The sequence below is a fragment of the Cibotium barometz genome, chromosome 31, assembly GCF_041138505.1.
Source record: "Cibotium barometz isolate CiBa-2024 chromosome 31, ASM4113850v1, whole genome shotgun sequence".
In the NCBI taxonomy this organism is placed as follows: domain Eukaryota; kingdom Viridiplantae; phylum Streptophyta; class Polypodiopsida; order Cyatheales; family Cibotiaceae; genus Cibotium; species Cibotium barometz.
In genome coordinates this window covers 28,324,614-28,332,641 of record NC_141076.1, presented here as the reverse complement: position 1 = coordinate 28,332,641, position 8,028 = coordinate 28,324,614, and positions in this window count along the sequence as shown.

Here is an 8,028-nt window from a genome sequence, read left to right as displayed (position 1 = left end):
ATATATGAGACCTATTGAAATAAGTCTCTAACCTTTTCCTTGATGGTCTTGGAAACTAGCCTTGCATAATGTCCACAAGTGGAATCATATAGACTCTCTTGAAATCTAACTCCAAGTCTACTACCCTAAAACCCATCTAAGATGTATGTTTCTTTTCAACTATCTTGTAAAGATGTTTTTTTTTTGGCACAACAACCACAAGTGATACCCACTCTATCTACTCAATCTCATATAAGAAACCTATTGAAATAAACCTCTAGATTTCTTCCTTGATGATCTTGAAACAAGTTTCATTGTATGTAAAGGACTTTTGATGATCTTGAAACAAGTTTCATTGTATGTAAAGGACTTTTGTTTAACTAACCTTACCCAATGGCCATCACTGGAATTGTATACTAAATTTTTTTGAAAGGACTCTCTTGAGATTTTAGTAACTCCCTAGTCTTTAAGTAACTTTGTTAATTCAATCTCCTCCTCATGGATAAGACAACAAAGATCCAAAGCTTTGTGAGCTTTTTCCCTAATAGTGTTAGGTCAATTTGTTTAGCTCCTTATCGATCATAGAACACTTTTGTTTCTTTTAGTTTCTTTCTTTTGTTGTCGATGCACCCCTTTCCATACTCAAATCTTGTAATTCCCATAATGTGAAATGACTAGTCTCCAATCCTATTCTTAGTCACTATCATTGAAACTCTCTTCTTGAGATTCTTCCTTGAGTCATACCTCGTGAATATCTTTATTTCATCTTCTTGATCCAAACTTGGAAGTCTTTTTGGAGTCAAGTGAGAACAAATCAATGGAGTTTACTGTCTAAGGTTTTAGCAATTTTAAGGTCTACTTTCAAAACATTATGACTATTTTTCTTCATTAGATTCTTCTACGTGAAACAAAACTCATCACTAGCTCTCAAGGCTGCAACATAATGCAAATAATGCTCTTTAGTCCGGAGGCTAGACTAGTCTCTTGTTTTAACTTATGTTAACTTTCTTAGATTCCTCAAAGAAGTTTCTATACTTTAAAGGAATTCTCTATGTGCATAGTGCTCTTTCAACACATTCTCTTCCTCATCATCCACCAACCCCTAGATGAACTAAGATCAAAGCTTGCACAAACACCTGTAACTAATGACTTTACATTTCCCAAGACATTAGTGCCTATTGTTCTTTTAAAATATCCTCATCCTCGTCATTTATCAACCCACATAGGATAGTATCATCTTGGTCACATCTCTATAGAAATGGTTCTATAGAGATCACCTTAATGCTACTATCCTTTGTAAAAATGGTTCTTTAGGTTGACCTTGATGATTCTATCCTCTTGGTGGAGATAGTTACAGGGCCTAAATTTGACGGGTGCCTATGAAATTTTTTATGACATGCAATTTTTTTTTTCCCTTTCGTTTGATAGGTTTCAACAAAAAAGTTCTTGTCAAATGACAAGTAACTTTATATCAACACAGATACCATAAAAAGAAGACACAAAATAGTGGATAACCTACGGACCGGAATCTCTTTAAAATCACATTCATGCATATCTTGCCAGTGCAAAATCCCTAATCATCAAAAGATATCAAATAAAAAACCACTAGATCACAATAAACCTCGGACAAAAGACAAAATCTGAACAATCATCAAAGTTGTGCAATCCAAAACTCTCCTCTTTTTTGCTTTACCCCAAATTTTTTATGACAGGCAAATTTTTTTCTCGGGCTTGTCGTTTGACAGGAATTTTTTTCAACTACCTTTTTTGACAGGCAAAATGGCCCTTGACAGGATAAACAAGCGTCAAATTTAGGCCTTGGGTAGTTGTCATCTTCGAATGTTGTGAATTAACATTATTTCATGCATTAAAAAAACATCCAAAACACATCATAATACCTTATGTCAACAATATGACATGATTGTTCATTGGTTAGGTTGCACGACAATACTTCTTTCAAGACTCCAATAAACATTCCTTAATTGCCATTAACTAATTTAAGGATAATATTTAAAGGTTTTAAAGGCTTACTATCCCATCTTCATCACATATTTTTAGCAAACTACGCTCACTCCTGCTCCTCCATTCCAAGAGTGTAGTTGCGGTGGTCACACCCTTTAGCTTGATTAAAATGGTAGCTTCCAATCACTACCTTTGACATATTTACCCACCACAATAAAAAACATGCATTTATATATATATATATATATATATATATAGGTCTCTCACGACCACTAATGGCTTAGGCTGACTTTCCATTTATTGGCCAACATTGCTCTAGGCTTATGGGTCCCTTTTTCAATATTCGGCCACAAAGTTAATCGTAGAAATACAAGGGATTGCTCAATTATTTTGCTAGACAAATGTCTACTATGAGTGTACCTAGACAGGCTATTACTACTCGGATACAAAACCTGAATGTGTCATTCATATGCTACAGCTTCTCGTCTACTTGAGGACCAATCGTCGTAGATCTCACCTCTTAGGTTCCCGTCTCATTAACTTCGCTCTACTGTCCCTCAACTATTAGTTATCATCCTTGTGAAAACTAAATGTTCCTCTCGTGTTGGGACTCTGGGATTTACGCGAAGAGACGCTTGACTTTGGTTTCCAATCTACAGTAACATCCCCTTTTATAACATTCCGCTGCACTTCTTGGTCTCAAGATGGTTCTCTTGGGAGATACGAGATTTTCTCACTTAACTAGGCCTTGATTCAAGTATTCTAGATCTCTGTTGGTTGAGAAAACTTTCCCCCATGCCATTCTCCAAATCCTTGTCGCTTCCTCAATAGTCACACTTTTGTAATAAACATATACAGAGGATATATATAAATCATCTTTCCTTATCCGCATATGTTTGATGATCATTGGAAAGATACCAACACCTGAAAGTTAGTAGTGTGATTCTAAAAACTAGTAGTGTGCTTCCAAAAATTCTTATTTTCAAACGTCTGCTGATTATGTTGAAGAGGTCAATCCTTGAATCCCTTTTTTTAGCCTATGATGCCTTTTATACCACTCTTTGAAAAGAATCCACCCGCAAAGAATCTTGTAATTTTTGAGGGTTTTCTATGCTCCGAGTGTTTACATAGGATTTTTGCATAGTAGGTATATGCAAATTTTGATTGAGGTTCAATATACAGGTGATATTCAACACTTGAAATTTTTGAGGACTTTCTATGCTCCGGAAGTTAATATAGGAATCTTGCATAGGTATATGCAATTTTTATTCGAAGTTTAATATACAACTGATGTACATCACTTAAATACTAACTTTTGGAACATCCAAATATTTTGTATACATCCTCACTCACGAAGAGTACTTCGCTAGAATTAATGTTCATGGAAACTATCGGAACATATACCATTACAACACAGATATTTCATTTAGATTTAAGACCTAACTTTTTCCCATTTATTCTCATTGACAAAAGAGATATTTGTACTTATTCAACCTTTCTTGATGGTTCACTGATGAATACACAAAAGTTCTACGTGGTTTATAATGTCCATGGTGGAACGTTTTACTTAACTTCCATGACCGCCCACAATCTACAGAATTCATCCCTTCGATGTGTTTATCTTCATCTGCATGGAAAAACTCTCTTCCTAATTCACTTCCATGAAAGGTTTTCACGATTAATGCACCTCCTGCACTGGCTATTACTTATTTACAACATAGCTTTAAATATCTTCTTTTAGTTTCTTTCTTTTGTTGTCGATGCACCCCTTTCCATACTCAAATCTTGTAATTCCCATAATGTGAAATGACTAGTCTCCAATCCTATTCTTAGTCACTATCATTGAAACTCTCTTCTTGAGATTCTTCCTTGAGTCATACCTCGTGAATATCTTTATTTCATCTTCTTGATCCAAACTTGGAAGTCTTTTTGGAGTCAAGTGAGAACAAATCAATGGAGTTTACTGTCTAAGGTTTTAGCAATTTTAAGGTCTACTTTCAAAACATTATGACTATTTTTCTTCATTAGATTCTTCTACGTGAAACAAAACTCATCACTAGCTCTCAAGGCTACAACATAATGCAAATAATGCTCTTTAGTCCGGAGGCTAGACTAGTCTCTTGTTTTAACTTATGTTAACTTTCTTAGATTCCTCAAAGAAGTTTCTATACTTTAAAGGAATTCTCTATGTGCATAGTGCTCTTTCAACACATTCTCTTCCTCATCATCCACCAACCCCTAGATGAACTAAGATCAAAGCTTGCACAAACACCTGTAACTAATGACTTTACATTTCCCAAGACATTAGTGCCTATTGTTCTTTTAAAATATCCTCATCCTCGTCATTTATCAACCCACATAGGATAGTATCATCTTGGTCACATCTCTATAGAAATGGTTCTATAGAGATCACCTTAATGCTACTATCCTTTGTAAAAATGGTTCTTTAGGTTGACCTTGATGATTCTATCCTCTTGGTGGAGATAGTTACAGGGCCTAAATTTGACGGGTGCCTATGAAATTTTTTATGACATGCAATTTTTTTTTTCCCTTTCGTTTGATAGGTTTCAACAAAAAAGTTCTTGTCAAATGACAAGTAACTTTATATCAACACAGATACCATAAAAAGAAGACACAAAATAGTGGATAACCTACGGACCGGAATCTCTTTAAAATCACATTCATGCATATCTTGCCAGTGCAAAATCCCTAATCATCAAAAGATATCAAATAAAAAACCACTAGATCACAATAAACCTCGGACAAAAGACAAAATCTGAACAATCATCAAAGTTGTGCAATCCAAAACTCTCCTCTTTTTTGCTTTACCCCAAATTTTTTATGACAGGCAAATTTTTTTCTCGGGCTTGTCGTTTGACAGGAATTTTTTTCAACTACCTTTTTTGACAGGCAAAATGGCCCTTGACAGGATAAACAAGCGTCAAATTTAGGCCTTGGGTAGTTGTCATCTTCGAATGTTGTGAATTAACATTATTTCATGCATTAAAAAAACATCCAAAACACATCATAATACCTTATGTCAACAATATGACATGATTGTTCATTGGTTAGGTTGCACGACAATACTTCTTTCAAGACTCCAATAAACATTCCTTAATTGCCATTAACTAATTTAAGGATAATATTTAAAGGTTTTAAAGGCTTACTATCCCATCTTCATCACATATTTTTAGCAAACTACGCTCACTCCTGCTCCTCCATTCCAAGAGTGTAGTTGCGGTGGTCACACCCTTTAGCTTGATTAAAATGGTAGCTTCCAATCACTACCTTTGACATATTTACCCACCACAATAAAAAACATGCATTTATATATATATATATATATATATATATATATAGGTCTCTCACGACCACTAATGGCTTAGGCTGACTTTCCATTTATTGGCCAACATTGCTCTAGGCTTATGGGTCCCTTTTTCAATATTCGGCCACAAAGTTAATCGTAGAAATACAAGGGATTGCTCAATTATTTTGCTAGACAAATGTCTACTATGAGTGTACCTAGACAGGCTATTACTACTCGGATACAAAACCTGAATGTGTCATTCATATGCTACAGCTTCTCGTCTACTTGAGGACCAATCGTCGTAGATCTCACCTCTTAGGTTCCCGTCTCATTAACTTCGCTCTACTGTCCCTCAACTATTAGTTATCATCCTTGTGAAAACTAAATGTTCCTCTCGTGTTGGGACTCTGGGATTTACGCGAAGAGACGCTTGACTTTGGTTTCCAATCTACAGTAACATCCCCTTTTATAACATTCCGCTGCACTTCTTGGTCTCAAGATGGTTCTCTTGGGAGATACGAGATTTTCTCACTTAACTAGGCCTTGATTCAAGTATTCTAGATCTCTGTTGGTTGAGAAAACTTTCCCCCATGCCATTCTCCAAATCCTTGTCGCTTCCTCAATAGTCACACTTTTGTAATAAACATATACAGAGGATATATATAAATCATCTTTCCTTATCCGCATATGTTTGATGATCATTGGAAAGATACCAACACCTGAAAGTTAGTAGTGTGATTCTAAAAACTAGTAGTGTGCTTCCAAAAATTCTTATTTTCAAACGTCTGCTGATTATGTTGAAGAGGTCAATCCTTGAATCCCTTTTTTTAGCCTATGATGCCTTTTATACCACTCTTTGAAAAGAATCCACCCGCAAAGAATCTTGTAATTTTTGAGGGTTTTCTATGCTCCGAGTGTTTACATAGGATTTTTGCATAGTAGGTATATGCAAATTTTGATTGAGGTTCAATATACAGGTGATATTCAACACTTGAAATTTTTGAGGACTTTCTATGCTCCGGAAGTTAATATAGGAATCTTGCATAGGTATATGCAATTTTTATTCGAAGTTTAATATACAACTGATGTACATCACTTAAATACTAACTTTTGGAACATCCAAATATTTTGTATACATCCTCACTCACGAAGAGTACTTCGCTAGAATTAATGTTCATGGAAACTATCGGAACATATACCATTACAACACAGATATTTCATTTAGATTTAAGACCTAACTTTTTCCCATTTATTCTCATTGACAAAAGAGATATTTGTACTTATTCAACCTTTCTTGATGGTTCACTGATGAATACACAAAAGTTCTACGTGGTTTATAATGTCCATGGTGGAACGTTTTACTTAACTTCCATGACCGCCCACAATCTACAGAATTCATCCCTTCGATGTGTTTATCTTCATCTGCATGGAAAAACTCTCTTCCTAATTCACTTCCATGAAAGGTTTTCACGATTAATGCACCTCCTGCACTGGCTATTACTTATTTACAACATAGCTTTAAATATCAAGGGCACAGTTGATGGAACTTTTGCCTGTCTACAACCGTATTATCAACTGCCGAGCAATTGGTAACTATTTACACTGGATCGGCGACCAAGGGCCTAATTTCACTAAGAGCAATTGGCGACTGCTTTGGGTGCTAGTTTGTTACCAATGGATTTTCTATATTAACAATAGGTTTGCGACCAAGGTCCAAATTTCACTAAAAGCAATTGGTGACGGCTTTGGGTGCAAGTTAGACCAAAGATTTTCTTTAAAGCCAATTGTCACGACATTGACCTAGTTGGTGACCTACTGCTTGCCTTCTTTATCAAGCAATTAGAGAAAGCTTTGCTCTGATAAATGAGCACGGCTGGTATTCCTTTGTTCTTAGATGCCACGAGAAACATAACTAGGGGAGGAACCAAGCATAACAATCTCTATGAATTGTCAACTATTAATGCCTAAGTCAATGTGGGCACAAGTAATTGCATGAGAGATTTGAACCCTTGAGTTATGAATCTTCAATGAGATGTAGAATGTTATAAGATGAAAGTATCTTTAACTACAATCTCCTCTTTATAATGTACATGCTGAGTGCCGTAACTCAAGGTAATTCTTCCTACTTCATGTTGCTAGTCAACAACAAAGACCAACCACCACTCAAGGTAATTCTTCCTACATCATGTTATTGATCAATCTTTAACAATAAGATATGGGTGCATAGATTTTACACGACAAGGTCGAGGTTTTAAAAAATGTTGTAATATGACTTGCAATGATGAAGAATGAGGTAAGAAAGAAGGTCAAGAAATTTTGATTTAACTTGTGTGGGTTCAAAGGAACATTACTTCAAAGTAAAAGTTTAATGATTTGTGAAATGACTCAGAGTATGCTCAAACAGAACAGATTACTAATACCATAAAATTTGAGTAGTTAATAATTTGGTACATATCCTTTTATAAACCACTCTGTTGGTTAAACATGGTTTCACCCGCCTGACCTACTTTAACACTTTGCCATCTTACCTACTCAAATGGATACTTATATTTGTAAGATGATGTTGAAATATATATGAAAACCTTACCATGTGCTTAATTTCAATTAGGAGAAGTCTAAGGACTTAGTATACATAATTGCCTAAGACTACTAATAGAGGTTGGATCATTCGTAAGTTTGATTAGCCTAGAGTTAAAATTACTCATTAGTATAAAAGTCATTTTTTACAATGATTAGCCTAGAGTTAAAATTACTCATTAGTATAAAAGTCATTTTTTACA